We start from the raw sequence: 26,421 nt of genomic DNA on the forward strand, positions 1-26,421 counted from the left end.
TTCTTGCTTGGGAGCTGAGGGCTGAGGGCTGTTAGCTCTGGTAGATAGCAGTTAGCTCTGGGGCTTTGTCCAACTGCCCCCTTCTTTTTATGCCCTTGATAACATATCACTATTTCTTACACCTGAATTGGTCCTATGTTGTCAAAACCATTAGATTTAAATTTAATTGGGTTTTGGTATGAAGTGTCTGATTCAAATTGATTGGCTAAATTCAAAAACATGTTGTTTTGGTAAAAACTGTTGCTTGACCTGCTAACCATGCAACTTTTGGGACAAATGTTTCAATTTGGGTGTTCTCTGTATTCTTGCAAACGTTCAAGCTGCTGCTCTAAAAACATCATTTTTAAATCTCCAGGAACAGAAGAAACACATCATCTTTTAAAGGGACAACACAATGGTTTAACCCCTAGCATTTTGCATACGCCAAACTTTAACTTGCTGCCTCCCAATCCATTAGTATTCATCACAACTTTGCAACACCTTCACTCCTTTAGGAAAAAAAATGAACCATCATTATGGTTCTTCTAAAACCTTAACTTCATTACATTACTAGACGCATACCTCATTAATCTTGAGTTACACATTTTATACTGATTCTATATGTACATAACATTGAACACTACTGTTTCTATCTTACGTACACATTTTTCTTTAAAATTCTCAAAAAAGCATCCACGATAATATTTTCATGGCCCGCAGCATGTACAATCTGCGAGTAAAACACTTGTAATATGAGATGCCAATGAAACAATCTGGTGTCCCTGTCCTTAACTCTTTCCAGAGAAGTCAAAGGATCATGATCAGTATACACAACCATCTCTGATGCATTGTTTGAAGTATCAACATTAAAATGTTGTAATGCCAGTACAATAATTGTTTCTCAATGGTAGAGTGTGTTGCTTGTTCAGGTGGAGAATGAGATTTTTTCGAAAAATAATCAATTGGCTTTTCAATTCCATAATCATCCTCCCGTAACCACACTGCTCCGGCACCTATTTACTTTAAATTGATTTAGCACAATTAGGGTTACAAAAGCAGAAATTTATTTTGCTCTCTCAGACAAAAGTATTTGTCAATAATTGTGAAGTAGGTCCAACTTTGTGATGTAAATGGCTTGTTCTACTTTTTTTTACACAGTCCTCCTGGCTTGAAATTGGGTATGAGTTAGATTTGGTCACAGTGTTGACCTTCCAATAATCTACACAGAATCGTTCAGTGCCATCAGGTTTGGGAACTAACACAATCAGCAAACTTCATGCACTTTGGATCGTCTCTATGATGTGTTCTTGGAGCACCACTTCCACTTCCTTCTGAATCTGTGCTACTTTGAGAGGATTTAGCCTGTAAGGCTGTTGTTTTATCAGAACAGCATTCCCTACATCAGCCTCATGTACCATGGTGTTAGTCCTCCCTGCTTAGGATTTTCCTTCACCATCTCATCAGAGGGTCAGCTAACTGAGCCTCAACGCCTTCATTTTTCTCCTTTGTTTTCTTTCTTGTTTTAACTTACAGCTGAAAGGTCTTGTCACCAGAATAGCCCAGAAAAATGCCAGGATATTTTTTCTTTAACTCTTCAATTCCCTGGTTTTCTTTTGGCTTTTCCACTTTAATAGGCATCAGTCCCACCTGTGATCCAGCTATATTTTTTCCAAGAATAAACTATATTCTTGGAATAGCCATTTTCCCATCACTCTCACTATTACTTCCCTAGTCTTACACAGGGGAACACTGTTCCTCACTTGGGCAATATTTAAGAAGGAGTGAAAATGTTTTCACCTCTAACTATCAGAGACTATCTCCTATATTTTTTAATATTTTAACTTCTTTACCTACTCCCCCTATTCTACCTGAGTAAATCTTACCCATACCGGTGAAATCTTTGAAAAGATCGAACATTATCTCACTATCCAGCCCATAAGTAAGCTGTGCACTCTCCTGCAGATCCTTGACTTCTGTTGGGACTTCCTTCTCTACCTGAAATTGGATTAGCCTCTTACACCACACTCTTTCTCCCAGATCCTTTCTTAAACCACCAGCACTGTGACTTTGTATGTCCCATCTTATTGCAATGAAAACACCTGAGGTCTTTCACTTCTTTTCCACCTTCCTGGGTATCCTTTTTAACATGTGGTAAACTGTTGGGCCTTTTGACACAAATGTTTCAATTTGGGTACTCTCTGTGTATTTACAAACTTTCACGTTGCTGCTCACAGGTATCCATTTCAAATGCCTTTGCATAGAAAAAGTACACCATGCGATGCCTTCCTCCGCCCCTCCAGCATTTTACAAATACTAAATTCTAACTTCCTGCCTCCCAATCTGCAAGTACTGTACCCTACTTTGCAGCTCTTGTCTGCCATGGCACTTCAAGTGATCACCTAAATACTTTGTAAATATTTTGAGGATTCCTAACTCTGCAGACATGCATATCATGCATACTGATTCTCCGTACTTCCCACCATTCAACATGTTAGTCCTCTCAAAATGTATCACCTCATGCTTTTCAAGACGAAATTCCATTTGCCAGCACATCTATATCGTCCTGTATTTCCTCTTCACTATTTACCACAGCACCAATTCTCATGTCATCTGCAAATTTACTGATCAAATCTCCAAAATTCATGTCCAGTTCATGAATGTACAAATAGGAAGGGACCCAAAACTGAACGTTGCTTTATTCCTCATGACACATGCTTCCTGTCATAAAACAATCTTCAACCATCACTCTCTGTCTCTTGCTGCTAATTTTGGATCCAATTGTTCTGAATTCTATGGTCTCTCATCTTACTGACCACTAATACCAACTCACTGGCTTATTGATCTCTGTTTTATCTCTACGCCCTCTTGAACAATGGTTACTATGACCATCCTCCACTGCCCCAGCAACGCCTCCTGTGTCCAGAAAGGAATTGAAAACTCATAAAAAAGCCCTTGCAATATTCTCGCTTGCCTCCCACAGGAGTTTGGGATACATATCATCTGTGCCTGGGAACTTAGCCAGCCCATTAAAATCACAAGAACATCCGTTCTTCAATTGTAATTTGTTCAAGTATATAACATGGCTCTTTCCATATTTCTATACCTACATCATTCTTCACTATTATGAATACAAAAAAAAAGTATGGATTTGAAATCTCACCTTTGTCTTCCAACTCCACCCACAGTTTGCCACTTAGGACCCTTTGGGCCACTCTTTTCCTGGTTATTCTGTTGCCCATTATGTGACCATAAGATGCCTTTGAATTTTCCTTTATTTTACCCTCTAGTGTTTATCATGGTCCTGCTTTACTTTCTAATTTCTTTATTAAATAACCCCCTGCACTGTCTACAAGCCTCTCAGCTTCTGGTGTTCTGAGCCTCTCGTATTTGCAATTTGCATTCTTTTTTAATTGAATTCTGTGCATTCCTCGATATCTAGGATACAATGGAATTTTTGGTCCCACTATTCATCTTTTCAGGAACATGTGGCCTTGCACATCCCCCATTTACTTTTTGCTCCAATGCAGATTCTCCTAAAAGGAGCTTCTTGCAGTCCACTTGGGCCAGATTCTGTCTTATCATACTAACATCAGCCTTCATCCAGTTCAAAATCTTTATTTCTGATCCACCTTCGTCCTTTACCATGAGTCTTAAATTGTATTGAAATAAAACAAAGAACTGTGGGTGCCGGAGATTGGAAACAAAAGCAGAAATTGCTAGTGAGCCTTGGCAGGTCTGGTAGCATCCAAGGAAAGAGAGCAGAGTTACTGTTTTGCGTCAAGTGACTCTTCATCAGAACTGTTAGCAGCTAGGGGAAAAAAAGCACTGTATTTACACGAAAGGTGAAGTTGGGAGTGAGGGGCTCTGGTGGAGACATGAGCAGTTCGGTGGAGACGGAGCCCAGCGAGACAGAGAGAGAGAGCGAGAGATATACAGAGATGCGAAAGGGGTAGGTAAACAAGAAAATAAGGAAAGCAGGCCATATAATGTGATGATTGACCTAAGCGTAGGTGAGAATGGGTGATTGTCCTAATTGGAGTGGCGTGGGGTGGGTGAAAAACATGGGAGGATGGAATCAGGCTCTACAGTTACTGAACACCGTGAGGCTGCAGCGTGTACAGCAAACATCAGCACAAGCTTGAAGAGACGCACCAACATCACTGCCTGGGCCCTGCTGCTATGTTCCAGTAAGCCTCAGCTAAAGCTCAAAAAAAATCTCATTTTCCACTTGTGGAGCCTACTCTAGGCAGGCCAGACCTGCTGAGTTTCACTAGCAATTTCAGTTTTTGTTTTAAATCAGATTGAGTTATGGTGTCTATCACTGCAAGGTTATCCCATCAACACTTTGACCATTTTCCCAGCTTCATTCCCAAAAAGCAGTTCCAGCACAGCCCCTCTCTTGCTGCACTTTCCACATGCTGGTTCAAATAGTTTTCCAGGATGTATTTTAAGAATTCTACCTCCTCTAATCCCTTTACACTTTGTCTACCCCGTTAACATTGGGGAAGTTGAAATCCCTGCTATTACCACTCTATTATATTTACACTTTTCTAACATTTGGCTTCAAATATGTCCTTTAATCTCTCCTTGACTTGGAAATCTATTGTACACACTCAACTTATTACAATTAAGTTGTGAGTTCTACCAAATAAAAATCACTGGCCCAAAAATCTACCAAAAAGGACTATCTAGCCTTAAACAGTGACAGAAAAAAATTAATAGTCTTAGCAGTGGCCTCAGGTAATATGGGTTATGAGGTTTAAATTTGTGAAAGAAAGGAGCAAGAGTGTATGATTTAGTATTTAATTTGCTTAACCCTGGGCGTATGATAAATGGAAGTCATTTTGTCCATCCATTCATAATTCCTTGTTCATGTACCAAGTAAAAGTAAATCTATAAACTAGCAGCAAAACTGTCCAAACCACATAAATAAAAACGCAGTAGGTGTTTTGTTTGTCAGTTAAAGAAATGTTTTTCTGGTCACCAGCTATGCAATGAGAAGGAAGGGGGGAAATGGCAAGGCCCTCAGTAATTATCAAGCTGCATCTGTATATAGTTTATGAGATATATGGAATCAATTTTGTTCCCCACACTTGATTCAGTTGACTGAAAGCACATTTTTTACATTTTACTATTAACATGTTACTTCCTCTTGAAATTGGATAAAACTCAAGAGCCCATTGCTTTCTCTTGTTGAGCTTCCAATAACTCCGAAGTCCATTTGGACAATCTTGATTATATTCTGCGTGTGGTATTCTGCTATCAAAACCTCACTTTCTGTCCAAACAGGATATAATTCATATAAATGCCAGGACTGCCTCAAGCGGTACTTTCATTACTCTACTAACTTTGGAAAGGTTTTGTTTTTCCATGGTGCAAGTCAAATGCTGATTGGCAGAAACACTATGGCTTTACTGGCTAATTCACTGCAGGTTGGTATTATGCAAGTATGATGTTGCTTTGGACACCTGTATAGAATACTACACAGTCCAATGACTGATAAAGGACTGCATGGCTTCAAAGTGAATTGCAAGTTAAGAAGTTCAGAAATGACAGTTGTTAAGTACTAAAATGATTCAAAAACCTTGCTTGAAGATAAAACAATGATCTGAATGAATGCAATATTATTTCAGTTAGAATCATTGAATCCCCCTGCAGTGTGAAATTAGGCCATTTGGCCCATCAAGTCCACACCAACCCTTCAAAGTGCATTCCACCCAGACCCACCATGCTTTCCAATCCCAGTAACACTGCATTTGCCATGGCCAATGCACCTAGCCTGCACATCTTTGGACTGTGAGAGGAAACCAATGCATCCAAACGAAACACACACAGACATGGGGAGAATGTGCAAACTCCACACAGTCACCCAAGGGTGGAATCAAACCCAGGTCCCTGGTGCTGTGAGGCAGCAGCGCTAACCACTGAGCCACCGTGTTAGTTAACAGGAAATCATTACAATAAAAATATAACAAATAGGAGTAGGAGTAGGCTATTTAGCTCTTAAAGCCAATCCCACCTATCAAAAAAGACCTGGCTTATCTGCCTTTGGCCTTAACTCCTCCTCTGTGTTGTCTTAGCATAGCCCTACTCTCTCTGACATTTCAAAATCTATCGATGACTTCTTTGAACATTTTCAGTGGTCTAGCTTCCATAACTCTACGGAGATAGAGAATCCTCAACATTCACAACCCCCGGGAGAATAAATTCCTTCAGATTCAGTTATAAATGAATTTCCCCTTGTTCTGTAGCTATGCTCCCAGTTTGAAATTCCCCCACTAATGGAAACATCTTCTGAACACCTAATCTGTCAAGCCCCTTCAGAATCTCATACATTTCAACAAGATCAACCATCTAAACTCCAATGAAGAAAGGCCTAAATTGTTCAGCTGTTCTTGGTAAGTCAATCCTTCATCTCAAAAACAAAACTAGTGAATCTTTTTTGAAATTCTTCAAATGCCAGTATGTTCTTTCTTACGTACAGAGACCAAAACTGTACACAAAGTTCAAGGTGTAATCTTTATCAATGCACTGCACAGTTGTAACAAGAATTTCTTGTTTTTAAACTTCGACTCACTAGCAATAGAAGCCAAAATTCTATTTGTCTACTTAATTATTTGCTGTATCTACATGGTAACTTATTGTGTTTCATGCTTAAGAATATCCAAATCTCTCTGTGCTGCTATTTTTTGGGGTCTGTCCATTTAAATAATCATCTTTGATTCTTCATACTAAAATGCATGATCTCACATTTTCCTACAATAAACTCCTTCTGCAACTTCTCGTCCACTCACTCAACATACCTATTTCCCATTGTAGATTCCTTCAGTCTCCATCACAACATAACCTCCTATTTTTGTATTGACAGGAAATTGGTATACATTACATTCTGATGCCTTTTTGCATGTCATTGAAATAGATGACAAATAATTGAGGCCCTAGGACTGATCCTTGTGGCACTCCACTAATGAAGTACTTCCAAACTGAAAAAAAAACACCCATTAATCCAAAGTCTCTGCCTTCTGCCTGTTACCCAATCCTCAATCTACTAATGCATTACTCCAAATACCAAGTTGCAATCTTGCGCAATAGCTTGTTAATGTGGCAGTTTATTGAATGCCTTCTTAAAATCCAAATCCACTATATCTACCTGTTCTCCTTTATCAATTTTGCTTGTTATATCCTCAAAAAAAACTAGCAAGTTTGTCAAACATAATTTCCTTTTCATAAAAATATGCTGCTTCCATTTGAATTGTATTAAGGTTTTATAATTGTCCTGCTATTTCTTTCTTCCTAATTAACTTTAACATTTTCTCAATGGCAGGTATTAACCTAACTGGTCTATAGTTTCCTGTTTTCAGACTTTCATATTTCTAGTAGTTTTGATATTTCTAGTAGTTCTAGAAAAATCCCAATCCTCTGGCCTATCACCAGTTTTCACCACCTTCTACGCCACTACAGCTATCTAGACATTGAGATACAGGTCCAAAGAATCTCAGTTGCTGTCCCTGAGAGTGTTTGCTCCTTACTTTTAAGAAAAGGTCTTCAGCTTGTTTTGTACTGCAACACGCCTTTATCTACATCTGTACAGAGAAGATTATCAAATACAATGTTCTAGTGTAATGTCCAAGACCTTTTGCTTGACCTGCTCATTCTTGACTAGTGTCTTCCAGTTAGAAATGGCAGAGATATGCCATCACAGTGTATATAAGTTTCATGAGTAATAGTGCCATTTGCTGAACTACAGCTGAGACATGGACAGCTTGATGTAAAGGATCCAAGAGATACGTACGGCATCACTAAAATCCTTTGCAGGCAATATCACATTAGTGTTTGCAAGGCTTGGATGCTTCTAAATATACTTTCCTATGCCATTGTATTAACTATACTTCAAAAGTACTTCATTGACTGTAAAGTGCTTTGGAATATCCTGAGGTTTTAAAGTTGCCTTTTAAATTAAAGCCTTTTTTTGTAAGGGGCGAAGAAAGGTGTTGGTCAATCTCAACCCAACAAATCACACCAATTGACACAAATGCAATTTTTAAAAAATAAGTTGGCATGCAAAATGTGAAGCACTAATCTAGTGTAGTCATGTAAACCTCCAAAGTTAGTCCTGCTAGAAGAGTAAACAGATTTATCAGTGTATACAAATGTGACTGAATTTGAGCAAAAATTAAGATGCAGGTAGCATCCACTAAATTTTGGAAAGTTCCAGTCTGGTAATCAGAATATTTTGTCTGACCAATTTAATGTAATCCCATCACAAGCGCGGTAAAAACTGTCAGGTTTTGGAATACAATGAAGTGTTTTTTTTAAATATTGCAAAAGCCATTTTGTATAAATTTACAACTAACCATCAGGACAGCACATTGAGAAAGTGGGACAAAATTCCATTGCCCATTTAGATGAACACAAAGTACTTATTTTAACAATTACACTTCATGTGACATTTTTGCAGCTCTGTGGTCTAACATTCTTCAGCAGGCTGAGCATATATCCTTTCAGTTTATCCATTAGTCCACCATGGAAATATTTTTGTTAACATTATAAAAATTATCCACTTACACAGGACATTAAATTGATAGTTAACCTCTGCAATGCATTATCTCTTAAAATAATAGTTTGTAATATATAGCGTACATTACACCAAACAGAAATAATATTCAACACAGTATAAAATCTGTGCAATAAATTTAAGAGTGGGGAAAATTGGACCACCAGGACACTGAAGGAAAGGCAGCTGAAATTAAATAAAGAGGAAGTATCTAAGTTGGGTCACTCTTAGGTAAATATTTATTCTGTATAAAGACTGTCTGTCTGCAATAATGACCTTATGACTGGTATTAATAGAGATAATACGAACTTCTAAAGCATGCCGAAAACAAGTTTGGCACCATAAATCAGACTTGTTACTTGTTAATTTTATGTTGAAAATTGATTTGCTGTTGTATAAATAATTGAGCTATAGATGCATTATATTTCAAAATCATAGAGAAGTAAAATAACAAATCACTAAAACAATGTTTTAAATGTAAGCTGAAGTTTGTTGTGCACCCATGTAAAGTTCAAGAATTATTACAAGTCAAAGAAGGGTTGTTTGATGCGGCATTTTTCACTTGGAAGGATGCCTTTGCCTGAAAAGCTACAATTTGCTGCTTGCACTAACTAAGCCCCAATATTAGTTATGCAATATTGTTCATGAACAAGTCCGGAGTCACCATTGAGAAATATAACCTTTTGAATTGTTTAGGTGCTATGTGCTTTAATGCTTGAGGAAAAATGCCATTGATGTTTTAAACAGTGGCTTGGTAGTATAGAACTTGAATATTACTGAACAGAGAAATGGGCTACTGAAGTTATTCCCTCATCAAGAAAGCTCATTTTAAAATTATCACTACAATTTATAATGCAGGAGAAAGTGTACCTATTGGTTGGCAAGTCAAATGTAATTGTCTGAGGCATGACCAGGGAGAAAGATGGGAACTATAAGCTGCCAAAGATCTCAGTAAGTGAAATAAAGGGGCAGGCTTGAACACATTCCTTCTATTTGCAGATGACCGGACTCTGTGTATAAACATATATCGCTTAAGTGCAAGTGAGCCATGACTTGAGCTTAACTTGTCTTAAGTTTGTTTTTTAATATAGCTATTGTCAAATTCAGCATTATTCAGTTGACCAATCGCAGAAACATATCAAAATTAGACATTTCACTTTGGGATTTTTAAATACAGGCTGGTTGCATATGGTGTGTTCTCTGCCTATACTGATTGACTGAAGGAATATGTTGTTTGATTCAATTGGCAAGTTGCTGTGATTTATAGCTATAAGCCTGAGATTCCACCTGCACTGACATTCACACATAGTATTGCTTGATTATATGTAAGGCATTAACAGTACAATCATTGCCAATAAAAACAGAAATTGACAAAGAATCTCAGCAGGTCTGGCAGCATCTGTACAGAGGAAAACAGAGTTAACATTTCGAGTTTAGTGACCCTTCTTCAGAACTTTGTTCAGACCCTTCTGTTCTGAAAAAGGATCACTGGACTCAAAACCTTACCTTTATTTTCTCTCCATAGTGATGCCAGACCTGTCATGTTCCTACAACAATTTCTACTTTAGCTTCAGTTATCGAGCATCCGCAGTTGTTTTATCATAATCAGTATTGTTTCTGAATCTAATTCGGTTTTAATTATCTTTTCTGCATGAAAGAAACTTAATTGATAAAATGGAATGGTGCATGCAATTGTAGTGTAGACTTTGGCATCCTTTGGAAACATTATCAGATGGCAGACTGAATTCACAGAAGGCATCATCCTATTGGCTAAGAAATCTCCAAGACATGATCAACAGGCTTAAGTGCCAGAGCAGCTGCAAGCAGGCCATGACAATGGTGACTGAGTACATCAAGACTCTGCCATTATCATTGGGAGCAGAACATCAAAGACATTGAGCACTTCCTCTGCCTTTGAATCAACATCTCCATGGAGAGTGATATATAATTTGACATTCACACAAGAATCAGCTAAGCAGGAATCAGTGTTCCACCAGCACCACTTTATCTGGGTATTCTGTGCCATCAACATGAGCATGAAGTTACATGTCCAATAGGACTACTGACCGTAATCTCTACAAGTCAGTCATGGAAACAAGTAACAAAGATACCATCAAAGCTGGCCATTTTTCACCAGTCGTGCCTACATAAGATCTGAGGCATTAAATGGAAAGGCAATATCATTGGAGAGCCAACTGAAGCTAGCAGGACACATTCTTCACCTTCTGGGTATATACTCTACGAGACTGGCAGTAAAATTATACCACCAGGTGGAAGAAGAGGCGATGCTGGTCAAAGGAGACTAAGCGAAGTACATTTAATGAAAAATCTCCAACAACAGGAGGCCAGCTTTGATTGGAGTAGAAGAGATTGTGACAAAATGTGGTCAGGAGTAGTCTTGCTGGCTGTTCTACACGGGTCCAATGGAACTAAATCTGATTCAGTCTAAAACTATTTTCAACTTTCCTCCACCGTGTGGAAGAACAGTACCAACTAACCTGTTCCTGGCTACACAATTAAAAGTATAAAGTTTAGAATAAGACAAAATTTTCATGATGTTTTGTTAAAACATGCTCCAGTAAACAGTAAATTAACAATCTGTAGTACTTCCTACTCATCAGTTTTATTTCTCTTTCATTACAAACAAACACAAGTATCAAAATGTTGGAAATATTGTTTAAAATGAGTCACGCCACCAACTTTTAATGGGTTATAATTCATTTGTTGAAAGGAATCAGTTTACAAGGTATCAGGCCGTCCATATGGCTGTTGAACTGGTCTAGGTATCGACATGAGACAAACCCACAATGTTATTGCTGTAGGTGGTCCACTTCCACACATTTATGCCTTTTGCGTTAGTGCCCAATTCCCTGTTGTCCCTATTGCTGATGAAGGCCAACAGTGATCAGTGACAACTGATGAACTGACCCCCATTTTATACGCATGACTGTTAATTTTTAGCTGCTCTTATTGATGAATAGCATCGGCTTTTTACTTTGGAAATGAATTGAGAAAGGAAAAGATTTCACTGAAAGCCATTTCTCCATTCACAAACTCCTACTTTTAACTCAATTTGAAAAATGGTGTTCTCGATATCAGTTTCAAATCACATGTTAATTCCGACATTTACTTTTCCTTCAATTGTGCTGAAGGTCACTTGGGGGCCGGTTTCACAAAGAGAGTTGGAAACTGTCTCGCCTTGCTGTCAGGCTCATGAAAATAGCTGTCCAATTGTACATTAATAAACTGAACAGATTGACTCAGAACGTATCCACGCCCTGAAGGTACTCACACTGTCAGATCAGTAGGGTTAGAGTAATGCATTGCGCTGAAAGTTTACAACTATATTAGACACAGGAAAAAGATCACTGCAGAGATTAAACACAACCCTTCTTTCTCGCTGCTGAGCCACTTTCCCCCAAAACCCAAGGCATACGCATCAGTTTTTAACACAAGCACTCAGTGTGCTTGACTTGATTCCATTAGCCCCAAACATGTTCAACCCTGCTAACAATAGGAGTTCACTAGACCAAAGAGGTTGTACTTGTGCCAGTAACTCAGTCTACCAAAGATCATTCACATTGTGTCAACTCCAGCTGTTACACTGAAACAACACAATGAAAATTGACACTCAAAACCTCTATTTCTCATGAATCTGACAGCAGCACAATAGGTCCAGTGATATCAGAAGAATCAGTATACCTTGGTGTTTGCTAGCAACTTAGTGCCAGGTCTGCAGCAATACAAATAAATAAATTTTCCATTGAGTTGGTATTGTCACAGTTGTGAGGTTTATAAGAGTGTTATATTTTTGGATCTTAAAAATGTTGCAATTTTGGACGGTATCCTTAAACTTAGGGGAAATAAAAGGCATTATGTGATGTATGTTGCAGTCTGCCTGACCTGGTTGGTATAATTGTTAATGATCAAAGGAACACTCACATTGTTTTATTAAGTGACAGATATAAGAACTTTGTAGTTGCAGACAATGCCAGCTGTTTCCAAGTCCAAATGAGTGTGGGTTTTGGGCTTTTTTTTACAGTTCAGGTAGATGTTATAGGTATCAAATTATAAACAGTTATAATGTAAACTTACACTTTACTTACAAAATAAAAGAAAGTTGGAATCAAAGATACTAATTAACAATTTTACAAGGCTAACGTGTTTTCCATTGCCGTAAAGCAGAGATCAAATAATGCATTTTGAGATCAGGTTACAGGTTTCCCTATAACCCTAGAAAAAACAGAGACAGATGTTAGTTACAGTTTTTCCCTTACGTGGTCTGGCTAGGCCAGCACCATAAGCAGAGAAAATGTTGGCCCCATTTGAAGACTGAGTTTTTGCTGAAATAAAAACACTGAAACATAGTCCAACTTGAAGCTAGAGAAAGCAATTTACATTATTACCCTTATTTGTGGCAATAGAAGCTTTCTATCTCAGAGAAGTAAAAGATAGCAGTTCCTATGGAAGCTGCAGGCAATTGCAAATCGTTTTCGATCAAAACTCCAATTTGTGAGGACAGTGATATGTGCTAAGTCAGAAGGAAACGTATCATTCAATATCAAAATTTAAAACGTAAGTTTCTTTTAAGAAAAACTATTTTGTCAATAGTACTTTTTGTAGTTATTTGATGCAGTATTTTAAAATGGAAAACCTTGATAAGAGAAGCTTTCAGCTAATAAGTGGGACTTTAAATTTCTATTTATGACTGGCCTCTCTCAAGATGCAACAACATCAAATGAAAACAATTTTAGGTATGTCACCAAGCAAAATTTTTACTTTGGCATATCATATTTTTGTTGAAAGTTCTTTCCAGAACTTTGGAAGCGAAAATGAAGATGTGCCGCTTTATTTACTATTACTGTGCTTGTGCTATAGTGCTATTATACTTGGAACAAGTGCCTCATTCCAAGCTGCTCAGCTTTCATTCTCCAAAGAGAGATTTATTCATTTTATTTGTGACATCAAGAGAGGAAATCAGATTGACCTCTTTAGGTCAGATGGCACAGAAATACAAAGGCATCCTGGAACTGAGTCACGTGTTTCAATCTATATATTACATGCCTGGTTGACCCTCAGTAGCTATTTCAACCTGTCATATTGCAAATCAAGTGAAGGCATTCAAAGCAAACTATTACATTGTTATGCGCCAAACAGACTAACGTAATTTTAAATTGCCTGCTTCTTTGAATTCAGTGACCATCACAATTGCACTTTTATTATCCAAGAAATTGGTGATGCTCTTCAGTTCTATTTTGCTTTGTGTTTTACAGAAGTTGGAACTGACTTTGTACATTTTTACCCCCATGCTAATTTTCAATAAAATAAATGTAACCTTTTACTTGAAAGGTTGAGGTTTTTCTGTGAGTTTCGCAGTTAAACATCTCTGAACATTGGCCAAAAGAACATGATCTGGCAGTACTGTATTACAAACAAAAATGGTTGAAGTTCAGCTTGGCGAAAGGAAGACACCAGGGTAATGTTTGTGAGGATATTATTTGTGAGATATTCCTAATGGGTTGATGGCTATTAATATTTTATATTTAATGCCATTTATATTTATTACGCCATTTAATTTCTTAATAGTTCAAGGGCTATGAATGGATCAGCATAGCCACAAAAATTACCTGCTATCAGCTTACTACATGAGTGCACAACAGTACAACTTTAAAGCAGGTTCCAGGCCCACCCATCCTTGACAAAAGCTAGCCCTCGGTGTTACATATAGTAACATTTGAGTTCAACAGTATGTTGCACTCAGCTCCTTTTTATTTGGATATTTGGAGGGCTACTTATTGGCAGGCCAGCACACAACTGAAATAAAACCTTCCTGGCAGTCAGTGAGGATCCTCATGCTTGAATCAGGAAGTGGCATTGGCAAAGCTACTAGTCCTAATCCTGAGATAATGGGAACTCCAGATGCTGGAGAATCCAAGATAACTAAGTGTGGAGCTGGATGAACACAGCGGGTCTGAGACAGGATCAGACAAAGGCTTCAGCTGTGCTGAAATGTCTAATGTTAAAATGCAAGCCAAGTTTAAAAAAAGTTAACTCAATATTACACAATAGCATCCCATCTACTCATGTGCCGTCCCTTCACAAATTTGCTTGTTTGTTTTATTTTCAACCACTGCAACCTGCATTGGGCAGTTACAGCAATATATTCTGCATCTGTATTCGTAGGAGCTGCCACCAAATAGTAATTACAGAGATGAAGTCCCTTCTTCACATTGAAGATAAAGTCTACATTGTTTGTGTGGCACTACCTCTATGCCAAATGGGACAGACTTCAAACATATCAAGAGATAGAAAACTGAGCACCAGTGAGGTGTTGTGGCTCATTAGCAACAGTAGAGTTGAATTTAGTCACAACTGGTAACCTTATACCCTTGGCACATCCCCATTCTACGATTACCATCAAGATAGGAGATCAACCCCGGTTTAATGAAGAGTACATGAGCACATGCAGTGATCAGGCATATCTAAAAATGAGGTGTCAATCTGGTGGCCTTATATGACAAACAACCAAAGCAACATGCAACAGAGAAGGCTAAGCAATCCCGTAGTCATCAGGCCCACACTTTCCAATCATGAATGGTCACAGCACCATAGAGTCATACAGCATGGAAACAGACCCTTTGATTCCACCAGTCCATGCCAAACATAATCCCAAACTAACCTAGCCCCCAAATTCCATGCTTCTGGCCCATATCACTCCAAACCTTCCCTAGTCACAAGCTTATGCAAATGTCTTCTAAATGTTGTAATTGTACCCACATCCACCACTTCCGCAGGAAGTTCATTCCACACATGAACCACCCTCTGTGTAAAAAAATGTCACTCATGTCTTTTCAAATCTCTCTCCTCTCACCTTAAAAATGTACCCTCCAGTCTTGAAGTCCCCCATCCTAAGGAAAACATCTATAAGGTTGCCTCTCATCTACGCTCCAGTGAAAAACGTCCCAGCCTATCCAGGCTTTCTATATAAGTCAAACCTCCCATTACCTGGTAACATTCTGGCAAATCTCTTCTGAACCCTCTCCAGTATAATGATATCATTCCAATACCTGGGTGGGACAGTATTTCAAAAGAGGCATCACCAATGTCAACTAACAAGAGAAGATGGCTCCACAAATATTCCCATCGGCATTGATGGGGTAAATGCAACAGACAGAACAGAAACATTTGCAGCAATCATCAGCCAGAAGTGCCAAATTAATGGTTGAACTTGATCTTCTCCTGTGTTCTCCAGTATCACAAAAGCCATTCCTCCACCAATACAATTCACTCCAAGTGATACCAAGCAACAGCTAAAGGCACTGACTACTGCAAAAGTATAGGTATTAACAACATTCTGGCAGGATCATTGAAGACCTGTTCTCCGGAACTAGCTGCGCCCCTAATCAAGCCGTACCAGTACAGCGAAAACACTGAGATCAACACAACTGTGTGGAAATTTGACCAGGTACATCCAGATACACAAAGCAGGACAAACCCAAGCCAAGATAACAAAGTGTGAAGCTGGACGAACACAGCAGGCCAAGCAGCATCTCAGGAGCACAAAAGCTGACGTTTTGGGCCTAGACCCTCTAGGCGCGAAACATCAGCTTTTGTGCTCCTGAGATGCTGCTTGGCCTGCTGTGTTCATCCAGCTTCACACTTTGTTATCTTGGATTCTCCAGCATCTGCAGTTCCTGTTATCACTATCACAAATCCAAGCCAGCCAATTACAATCCTATCTTTGTAGTCTCGATCATGAACAAAGTTATGGAAGAGGTCATCAAAACAGTGCTTGCAAGTCACACTTGCAAAGGAATAATTTCTTCACTGGTACTCAGTTTGGGTTCTGGGAGGACAATTCAGCTATTGACTTCAGTATAATCCAGTTGTAAACATGAATGAAAGAGCTGGATTTCAGAGGGCGATGTGACAGCGACCTCCCCTGACATTACAGCAGTGTTTCACCAAATAAGGTATCAAGGAGCCCTGGCAAAACTGGTGCCACTGCTAAATGAGGGAAAAGTCTTTGCTGGTTGGAGTCATGCCTAGTTTTATGTTGACAGATCAGTAATCCAATGTATTTATCGACTTTCGTTTTTCTACTTTTCATTCCAAACGTGTTTTTTTAATGAAAAAAATAACTGTAGCTGGGAAAACCAAAACTCCCCTTTTTTCAACAAAAATCCACCTCTTGCAGACATGTCTACTTACCCTCCAGGAGGAGGCCAACAAAGAAACTAAAAGCTCACTAGTCTGTTTGTTATTGGTTGGACATCCTAGTTGTTATGAGGGCCACAGGTTTGGGAAAAGACATTTTAAACAGATCTGCACTGCCAGTAAAATGTAGTGAAACACTCTAGATGCTGGAATTCACTTTCTGTCTAAAGGAATCTGAATAACACAATGACCACTGACATGCCAAAGCATGAATCTTGAAATTGATTGCACAGCTGTCATTAGCAACATGTCCAGTGCTATCCAATAACAGCTGTAACATTCTCTCAACAAGGTGTAGAGCTGGGTGAACACAGCAAGCCAAGCAGCATCTGAGGAGCATGAAAGCTGACGTTTCAGGCCTAGACCCTTCTATACCTTGTTATGTCAGATTCTCCAGCATCTGCAGCTCCTACCATCTCTGAAATAATTTTAACCCCACTGTGAAGCCTCTTCTAAGGATGCCTTCCCTGAAAAAGTTACCCTCCTCCCTCCGGAAAAACCTCAGGGGATCTCTCTCCCACTGCAACTCTCTCGTAATCTCTTCAGCTTTGAAACTGCTCGACCACGTCCTCAAACAAACCAGGTACTACAGCCACGTCACCTTTCTTAGAACCTGCCTACGGAACCAGGAAGGGTCTAGGCCTGAAATGTTAGCTTTCCTGCTGCTGTGATGCTGCTTGGCCTGCTGTGTTCATCCAGCTCTCCACCTTGTTATCTCAGATTCTTCAGCATCTGCAGTTCCTAGTATCTCTGTAACATTGTCTTACCTGCTTTTTTTGAACAATACATGAGTTTGGTTAGGTTTTAATCTGTTTAACATTTTCTGACTAAATATTCTGGTGAGTAAATCAGAATCATACAAAGTCTCCGCCTCTAACTCAGAGTTGGAAGCATTTTCCAGAGGATCCCAGGGAGCAGCAAATTGTCTGTGATAAGTTTACATTTCCCAGGGAATTTCCATGGAATCAATATGTTGAGACTTCCGTAGTATCCCAATATGCATCTTGGGACATACATCTGTTCTTTGACTACCTGGAGACTGGAAGTTCTATGCCAATACCACTGTCTCAGAATAAGAACTGGGAATGTTCCCTCATGATCACAGAGTGTTGGCTTCTGTTTGCAACTTGTCAGACATGGAGCAGTCCAATAACATAAATGAAAGAATGTGAATGCTGAAGGCTCATTTGACTTGACACATTACTCGACACATTTGGGTGGCACGGTGGCTCAGTGTGGTTAGCACTGCTGCCTCACAGCACCAGGGACCTGGGTTTGGTTCCACCCTCAGGCGACTGTTTGTGTGCAGTTTACACATTCTCCCCGTGTCTGTGTGGGTTTCCTGCAGGTGCTCCGATTTCCTCCTACACTTCAAAAATTTGCAGGTTAGGTGGGTTGGCCATGCCAAGTTGCCCGTCGTATTCAGGGATGTGTATTTTTGGTGAGTTATAGGGGGATGGGTCTGGGTGGGATTCTCCAAGGGTTGGCGTGGACTTGTTGGGCCAAAGGATTGTTTCCACATTGTAGGGATTCTATGATTAACTCTGCTTTCTCTCCACAGACACTGACAGATTTGCTGTGTCTCTCCAGTCATATCTGTTACTGAAAAGGTACATGTCTGCAAGCAAGACTTGGACAACTTACAGGCTTAGCTTAGCTGATAACTGGCAAGTAACATTGCGGTCACAAAAGTGCTGGGCAATTACAGCGCTTCCCCTTGACATTCAATTGGCATTAACGACAGTGGAGAACCCGAACACCAACTTTCTAGGTGTTACCATTGACCAGAAATTGATTTTCATCAGCCACGTAAATTCTGAAGCAAGTAGAGTAGCCCAGAGGCTGTGAATTCTGTGATGAATCTTGATTCTCAAAGTTGTTCTCAGGCACAATTCAGAAATATCCTCTAATTGCTGGATGAACACAGCTCTAAGAACATTCAAAATTCTTGACAGAATTCAGAAGCACAAGGTAGCCTGTGTTTTCAACGCTCCTTTCAACATCAAGCATTTACTCCTTTCACCAACAGTACCACATTTCTACCAACAAGATACAGAAGCCCAAAAGGGGCTTTCAACTTGGTTTGCTGTGGCATCTGGCTTTCCTGATCTTACCCTATTACTAAGCACTGTTCCTCATGCATTGAACTGTATAAGCAAATATTTTACATATAACACCAATTGCTAAAAATTTGAATTATATATATGTGTTAATTAAAACTCAGGTTTCTGCAAATGATTGAATAAGATAATGTAAAAGAAATTAGTGCTTATAAATCATGTTGAAATTGGACCATTTTGTTCTGAACCTTAAAGCCATTTCTATCTTGGGGCAAGTGTTGTGCAATTAATTTTAATGTAAATTACTCAATAGGAAACACACAAAATTGAATAGAAGACAAATTTCCTCTCTCCTCAATATTCAACTTCAAAAGGAGACTAAAACCAGACAACGTATAAAACCTGTTTTGCACAATCATATCTCATTTGTTTGCCAGAACAAGCAGACTAAAACTGTTTTTCTTCTCATCCGCTTTCCTCATTGCAAAATAACTAAGTTAAGGAAAAAAACTTTCACAAACCTGTGGAAATAACTATTGTAGGTAGCAAACATATTCCCATCCTGCTGCAGTGTCTTTGAGATCAAATGATCATGCTTGTACTGTGTGAAATTTATGTGGGCAGCCAGCTTGGTTGGATTTTGAGAGAAGAATGCATTCGCGTTCCTTAAATATGAAATTCATTGCCTTGATTAGAATTTCTTGGCTAATGTATTATCCAAACTGTCATGAGCAACAATAAACTAGTGTAAAAAGTAAAGTCATTATAGCTGCAGTTCTCAGTACAGTCACCACGTGTCAAGTAAGGGGAGAGGTTGAGAAGAAGAGCCCTTCATGGTTACCTCATCTGGTGTGGGAATTGAACCATACTATTGGTGTTATATTATATTGCTAACCAGCCAACTGAGCTAACGAACTCCATTTTTTAATAATTTTCTCATGATTCCTAAACATTCAGGTGAGTGAGTAAATTTGGAGTGGGATTGGAATTTGGAGGATCACAACTTCCTGAATCCGATATAAAAAATACTGACACTGTTGATCTAAACCAGTTGACAAGAAATTCACATTATCATGTCTTAGTGGCCATCACATTTGCCAGTAGGATAGAGAATTTCGTAAGCCAGTAATTTAATCTTCGGATGCACAGATGTTTTGGGGCACTTTCATTTGTCCCTTTAAGTCCTTGTTTGGCCAAAACAAAACACAAGATTTCCATCTGCCACAAGGTAAAACCTCTACAGTATTTAAATCGGGCACCTTCATTCTCATGTATGAAATGTGTAATTTACCAGATTAATGGAAAAGAAAACAGAGCTAACTTAGTTTAGGATTTTGATTCTAACAATGTTCACTGGGTAAGTTCATTTTCTAATTGACTGTAATCCTGTACAACTGTAGGTTACATCACCTTTTGCAATTCACTTTCAGGTCTGGATCTGTTTGGCAATGTTAGCCTTTAAAACTCATGAGAATTGTTGTTACTACACTGGCAAATATGAAGGCATTTTTCATTTCTGAGCATTCAGAGGGGTGACTTGAAATTGCATTCCTAAGTTGACTCACTAATCAACTCAGCTTTATTATGTCATTCACTCTGCAGTTTGCCATTCCATGTTATGCATTCAATATTGTGCCAGTCTTTTGCTGATAAATATAACAATTAAACACTTTAAATTGCAGAATTTTCATTATATAAAAAAAATTGAAAAAAACTTAAGTTTTAAGGAGGAAATTACTGGGTGGGGATTCAGTTTAGTATGTGGGCAAGTCTGAACTTTAATCTTTTGAGATGCTGTTTTGGAATGATACTTAATACACCAGCTCCTCCTGTTGCATCTAATTTGCATAACAGTAATTCTATCAATTGGGACAAGTACCTGGGGTCAATAATTAGACTCTGCTCTCTGACGAGGAAAAGATATTAATTGCTCGCGTTTACTTGTTCTGTATAAAATGGATTAGAGTTTCTCAATTCATTGTGTTTAGAGACAATGTTGTCATAAGGTACAAACTTTTAACAAGACTTCAACCAGAAGTAAATGTTGATCTATTTATCTGTCAGTTACTGAATTTTTAAAGGGAATCACAATGGGATGAGTTGGGTTGGGTTTTACCAAAAATGAATATTTCCAGAAAAAGAATGGAATCAATTCTAATTTTCCGTTCTCACCCTTCGTAAGTGAAGTTCACAAGTAAATATAATGCTATACAGTCTGTAAACATGTAAAGATAGCAAGTGGCATATTCTCAGAGCAATTTCATAAATGACTCTGATCATTTGATACCAAATGTTGCTACTTCCAATATTGTTATCAATTTTGTCAGGCTAGTATAATTAGGGCATTTCTGGAGGTGCAGCTATTTAAAAAGCTGTATAGCACAATATTTTAAAAATAATCACTGATAAATCTTATAAAACTTGTCTTCCAGCACTGGCATATGGGTAGTGCTCCATCATGACTATTAACATCGAAATGGCATCTGGTAATACCTGTGATCTACATCAGCAGCACTTCTAATCAATATTCAGGGCTACAAATGCATTCATCTAAAAAGTAATAATATTAATCACAATAATTGGCTTGTATCGTATCTTGAAAACCCTGATTGTGCCAGACCTTTGCAGGATACTCAAAGCAAAACACAACATGTAATTTTCTTTTTGACCACAATGACTATGCTTCAAAAAAAAGGTAAATGATAGCTTGTGAAAGTGAAAAATGCTATTTAAATACTTCCTCGATGTCAGACAATAATGTTGCTGGGCTGCCTTTTTGAATTTTTTTTATTTATGCCTTTTCCCAGTATTTGTGTATAGTTCATTGGTGTAACAGAAATTGATATTAGTAGTTTAAATGCAATTGACTTTTATTAACAAGAAATTGCTTTTATGTAGAGTATTTAATGTGTCAAAACATCACAATGCCCTTCACAGCAGTAATAACAAAGAAAGATTCACACCGAGTTACACATGGCAACAATATGAATTCATTTTGGGGTTCTATGATTCTTTGAGCATCACAAGGTATTAAAGATACCCAATTTTTTTTATTTGTATTCCAGATGCAAATAGACTTCACACACCACCCCCCACACCACACCAACTCATACTTCTAACCACCATCACTCCTGGCCCACCCAGAACAAGCATTACCTCCCCTTTGTAATGATGTCAGTATTTGCCTCATAACCACCGAGAGTAGTGTGCTGTTTCATCCAAATTGCCAATGTGCCCAAAAGTCAAGCACGATCCTGTCCTCACCCAGCAAGCACACTTGCATATTTTCCAGCACGTGTCTGTGAGTCACCTTTCTCTGCTCAGTCCAGGTGCCCCAAAGCTCAATTGCCCTGCCTTTTTATTCCTTGGCTGAGAAGAATGTAACTACTGGCACACCTTCTGGCCCAATACCACACCAAAATAAATACACTTGCACGTGTCGCGTGAACTATGGAGGAGACAAATTAAGGGTTTGTAATGATGTCTAAAAGGAAGACGCACTGTTTGGTTATGGTGCACACTGCCTACTGTCCTTCAGTCTCCAAAGTCTTCGTTCCAATTATGTAAATCAATAAACTTAACCTCAGCCTTAGATACAGTTTAGACTGCCATGGTTAAACGAATTGTTTTAGAGAGCGGTGACAGCCATGTATACAGCATTCGGGTCATATCAAATGTTTATATAACTATGTTTAAAGTGTTACTGAAAACTGAAAACTGCTTTTTTCTATCCAAATGGATTACTGTTGAAAAATTGTCCTCCCTGATGGAAATGTAATGTGCCGAGCATTGTTGCACAACACATTGTAGCTTTTTAACCCTTCATTTGCTCCGACCCCGGAACTCGTTTCCTGTTCGTAATGAGAAAGAATAATCGGTTATTTAAGCACTAACCTAGGCAGCATTTAGCCTGGAGACAGCTTCAGTCATAAACTTGCTCATTATTTATGCATCTCCTATAATGTCTTTAAAATGGTCATGTTTTAAGTGTCCCAGTGACCAATAACGCCTTGATGACGGATGACCCTGTCCAGGCTCTATATTTCAGACAGTGATATTCATTTCGGTTCTAACACACATGTCATCGATAGCCCCGGGTGCATTAAAAGTGGTCTACTACAGAAATAAAATGGGAGAATATCATCTCGAGAATATGCTACAACATGAAGTAGATAATAGCATGTTGGAATACGTGCCACGGTTCAACATTCACAGTCCATTCCAATCAGTCCATCGTTTCGATCGTAGTTATCAGAATTCTCACATTGCAAACTTTTTTTTATCCGCCAAATGCTCTGTCCTCACAAATGACGAAACTTATCAACAGATTTTTTTTGCTTTGCTTCCCCTGCAAGACGTGTGTATCTGTTTAAAACCTACCACTGATATCCTCAGCCACAAGTACGCAGCCCGCAGCGTTTCAAGCAGCAAGTTACTCCTTTCCCTGGGACCTTTTAGTCAATCGATTTCAGGTCAATTTCAGATCGGGTGAGTAACTCAGTTGGGTTTCTTTGACAAATGAAAAAGCCGGGACGCAGTTGCTAAACTTAATTCCGAATTTTCACTCGAAAAAAAAATGAATCTGAACTACACGATGTCGGGGTGGGTGGAAAGCGTTTGTTGCGATTTTGTCCGCAATCATGAAAATATATTGCGGGCGCTAAGTGTGGAGACACTTAATAAGCGTTGGGGGAGGTTGAAAGATTAGGGACCTCGCGAAGATTTAGTATAAATCAGTGCAGATCCCTTTTTAAGAAGCACCTATTTAAACTAAAGGGCGATGTTTACCACTGAGTGCACATCAGCGGCCCCACACACCAAGCTTAGACCAGAAGGAACAAGACAATATTGACCTTCTGAAAGTGCCAGTTCCGGTGACCTTCAAACCAGATCCTTCCACCGCCAACGCCCCCCGCCCCCAACCACTGGCCTGATCACATCAAGCTTCCTTCCTCAACTCTGAGCGAAAGTTCCCGAAACTATTTGGCTTCTCACGGCTCGTGGAGTGGGGTGGGGTATTGTAGAGAGGTAGCCAGACATAGACGCATACAATGTGCTCTGGAATCCTGTTGAAGGCATGAGAATCGTATAGGTGTAGCCGTCTTTAATGTCATTTAGCTTTTTTTCTGAATAAAATCTGTGTGTGCATAAAAATCACTGTTTATGCTCCTCTTTCGCAAAGCATCGAACCAATGAAAAGGCGATTTTGTCTCCCCGGGGGTTTTTTTTTGGATGCATTGGGTCTTGATTGAGGTTAAATGGTCCGGTCTCGCGTTCTACATTTTCAAGTAGAAAATATTTGAACAGTATTCCTGTGTTGATCTACAAAAGGAAAAAAAAGGACACGTTTGTAGCTTCCGTCTCACCTTGACGAGAGGGAGACGAGAAAAGTCAAAATCATTCAGCTTGGACACTCGGTATTCTTTTCCAGTCATCGGACGCATGCTGGTTAAATGCATCGCTCCAAACATTTGTTTGAAACAAGCAAACCACTGTATAAAATGTCAGCACTGCCTGCTGCCAAGCGCTGTGGATTTCTGCTGCGGAATAAACAAATCTGGCAGAATGAATGAAAATTGAGTCAGTCAGTGACCAAGGGTTCAAATGCCAGAGGCGTGTTACTGGACAGCTTAATAGAAAATACAGCCCGCCTTAATCGCCTCTGTCGAAATTGTGCACTTTTTAAAAATGAGTTGAAACCCCAGCACTACCAGGTGTAATTTCACACAAACACAGAAACACTGTGCAATAAATGTTGTGAAGTTCGCTGCATTCATTTTCCACTCGGAAAGGCAATGCGTTGCAACTTTATCAGAACTGTTGATGATTCAAACTGCAAAGTCAGTCTGTCTGCTATCGCATTGTCCTTATCTGAAGCAAATTGGACAGCGCTATCACCCGACCAGGCTTCAAAAACATGCACAAACAAAGAGAAACATGTCAATAGAGAGACACAAAAGTCAGTCAAAGTAACGTCTGCATGTATTTACTGACATGCTCCTTACCGACTAGCCAAAGCAAACATTCATTCTGGATTTATTCTCAGCCCTACAAATTCACGGAATAACCTTTTAAAAACAAAGCAAAACACTTTATCATGGGCAGCGTGTTTCGTGTTTAATAAACTGAGTTTGCTTGGGGATGGGGACTTTATTTCATTTACATTATCTGCCGAAAGCAGTGCTTGGTGCGAAAACTTGATAATAGGGAAAATCGTATTTCCCGTCTACAAGGCCACTTACACTCGTATAAATCCGCCGAACATTTCAAAGCTAACAGCCTGGCGGACTCAGGGTGAAAGTGCAAGTGTCTCAATGGACAGCTTCTCTTTTCTACACCTATCTCTGTAGCTCAGCAAATTGCTACAATCGTTTTCGCACAGTTTGAAGTTTTTCGCCCAGACTGACTGTGAAAAGCCCCAGGCACCTCACTGTTCACTGTGAGTAGATCCGATTGCTCAACCATTATAAAAATGCAATGATGTTATTCCATAGTGGTCATTAAAACATGTTTGTTGGAAAACTGTCGTGGATTCGCCACTTTTCTCCATCCACCACATAGACACACGCACGCTTGTACTTCAAAACTTGAGAGAGAAAAAAATCTATCAAACATATATGTCAGTTCCCGTATTTATTCATAACTTTTGTGCAATGTTATCCGTTTAAAAACATAGTATGATTTCAGTGTTTGCCGCTGTGCTTTTACCGGGTTTTCACTTCTCTTCCCGGGAATAACGTAAGCAGACACCCTTCATATAGTTTTTAAGCCTTGGTTTTGTGTCTGTATGCTCGTCCCTCAATAAAAATTCCAACAATATTGTACGTGAGGCAGGAATGTTCTGTATAATTCAATATTTTCAACTGAGATTATATTTCCAATTATGATTCAGGTCAAACTTTATTTCAAAATTGAAAAAGTAAGACTAACAAGATGGTCTACTTTATCAATATTTTTTTTGCTGCAGCTATCTCATTTCATAAGTTGATTGTTAAGAGGACTTTAAATATGGATTTTAAAACTTGGGCAGCCAATCTTACTTTGTCTGAACTAATTCAATAATTTGTAGAGTGCTTTTGTCTTAAATTGAGTTTTGGGTGCATGTTTTCACCTGTGCAGGAATACCTTGTCAGAAAAAGGCATCATGCGTGTGACATACAAATACAAATGCAGAGACATACAGGCAAAAAGCAGACACATACATATAGAGACATACAAATGGAAGCAGAGATACAGGCATATATAGGTAGAGATGTACATATAGACACACAAGGAGACATACAAGTAGACACACATAGAGGCTTCCAACTGCCATAAATACATACAAAGACATAAAAATTCATACATTGAGACATATAGGCACACATACATACATGTAGACATATATAAATAGACACACAGACCTACAAATAGACACACATCGATCCAGAGAAATAGAAATGGACACATACTGAGACATATAAACAGGCACACATACTTACAGAGACACACAAATAGACACACACACACACATATTCAGACAAAGAAATAGATACAGACACAGAGACACTAAAATTGGCATACATAGAGACTTCCAACAGTCACAGATGCACACAGAGATATACAAACAGG

At 38.9% G+C, this 26,421-nt stretch overlaps 2 long non-coding RNA genes across 3 annotated transcripts in view; one reads left to right on the forward strand and one right to left on the reverse strand.

Annotated features, from left to right (window-relative positions):
* LOC125463914 (uncharacterized) overlaps positions 1 to 26,421 on the reverse strand; it is a 79,885-nt gene that overhangs the window by 50,227 nt on the left and 3,237 nt on the right. The window lies entirely within an intron of this gene.
* The window catches only part of LOC125463913 (uncharacterized), a 54,474-nt gene continuing 51,108 nt past the window's right edge, over positions 23,056 to 26,421 (forward strand). The window contains exon 1 of one of the 2 annotated variants that reach the window (XR_007249936.2): positions 23,056 to 23,298. This is a non-coding gene — a long non-coding RNA (uncharacterized LOC125463913). Of the gene's footprint in view, positions 23,299 to 25,075; positions 25,250 to 26,421 lie in introns of those variants that run through there. The other variant, XR_007249935.2, reaches the window with a different exon arrangement.

The sequence above is a fragment of the Stegostoma tigrinum genome, chromosome 26, assembly GCF_030684315.1.
Source record: "Stegostoma tigrinum isolate sSteTig4 chromosome 26, sSteTig4.hap1, whole genome shotgun sequence".
NCBI lineage: Eukaryota > Metazoa > Chordata > Chondrichthyes > Orectolobiformes > Stegostomatidae > Stegostoma > Stegostoma tigrinum.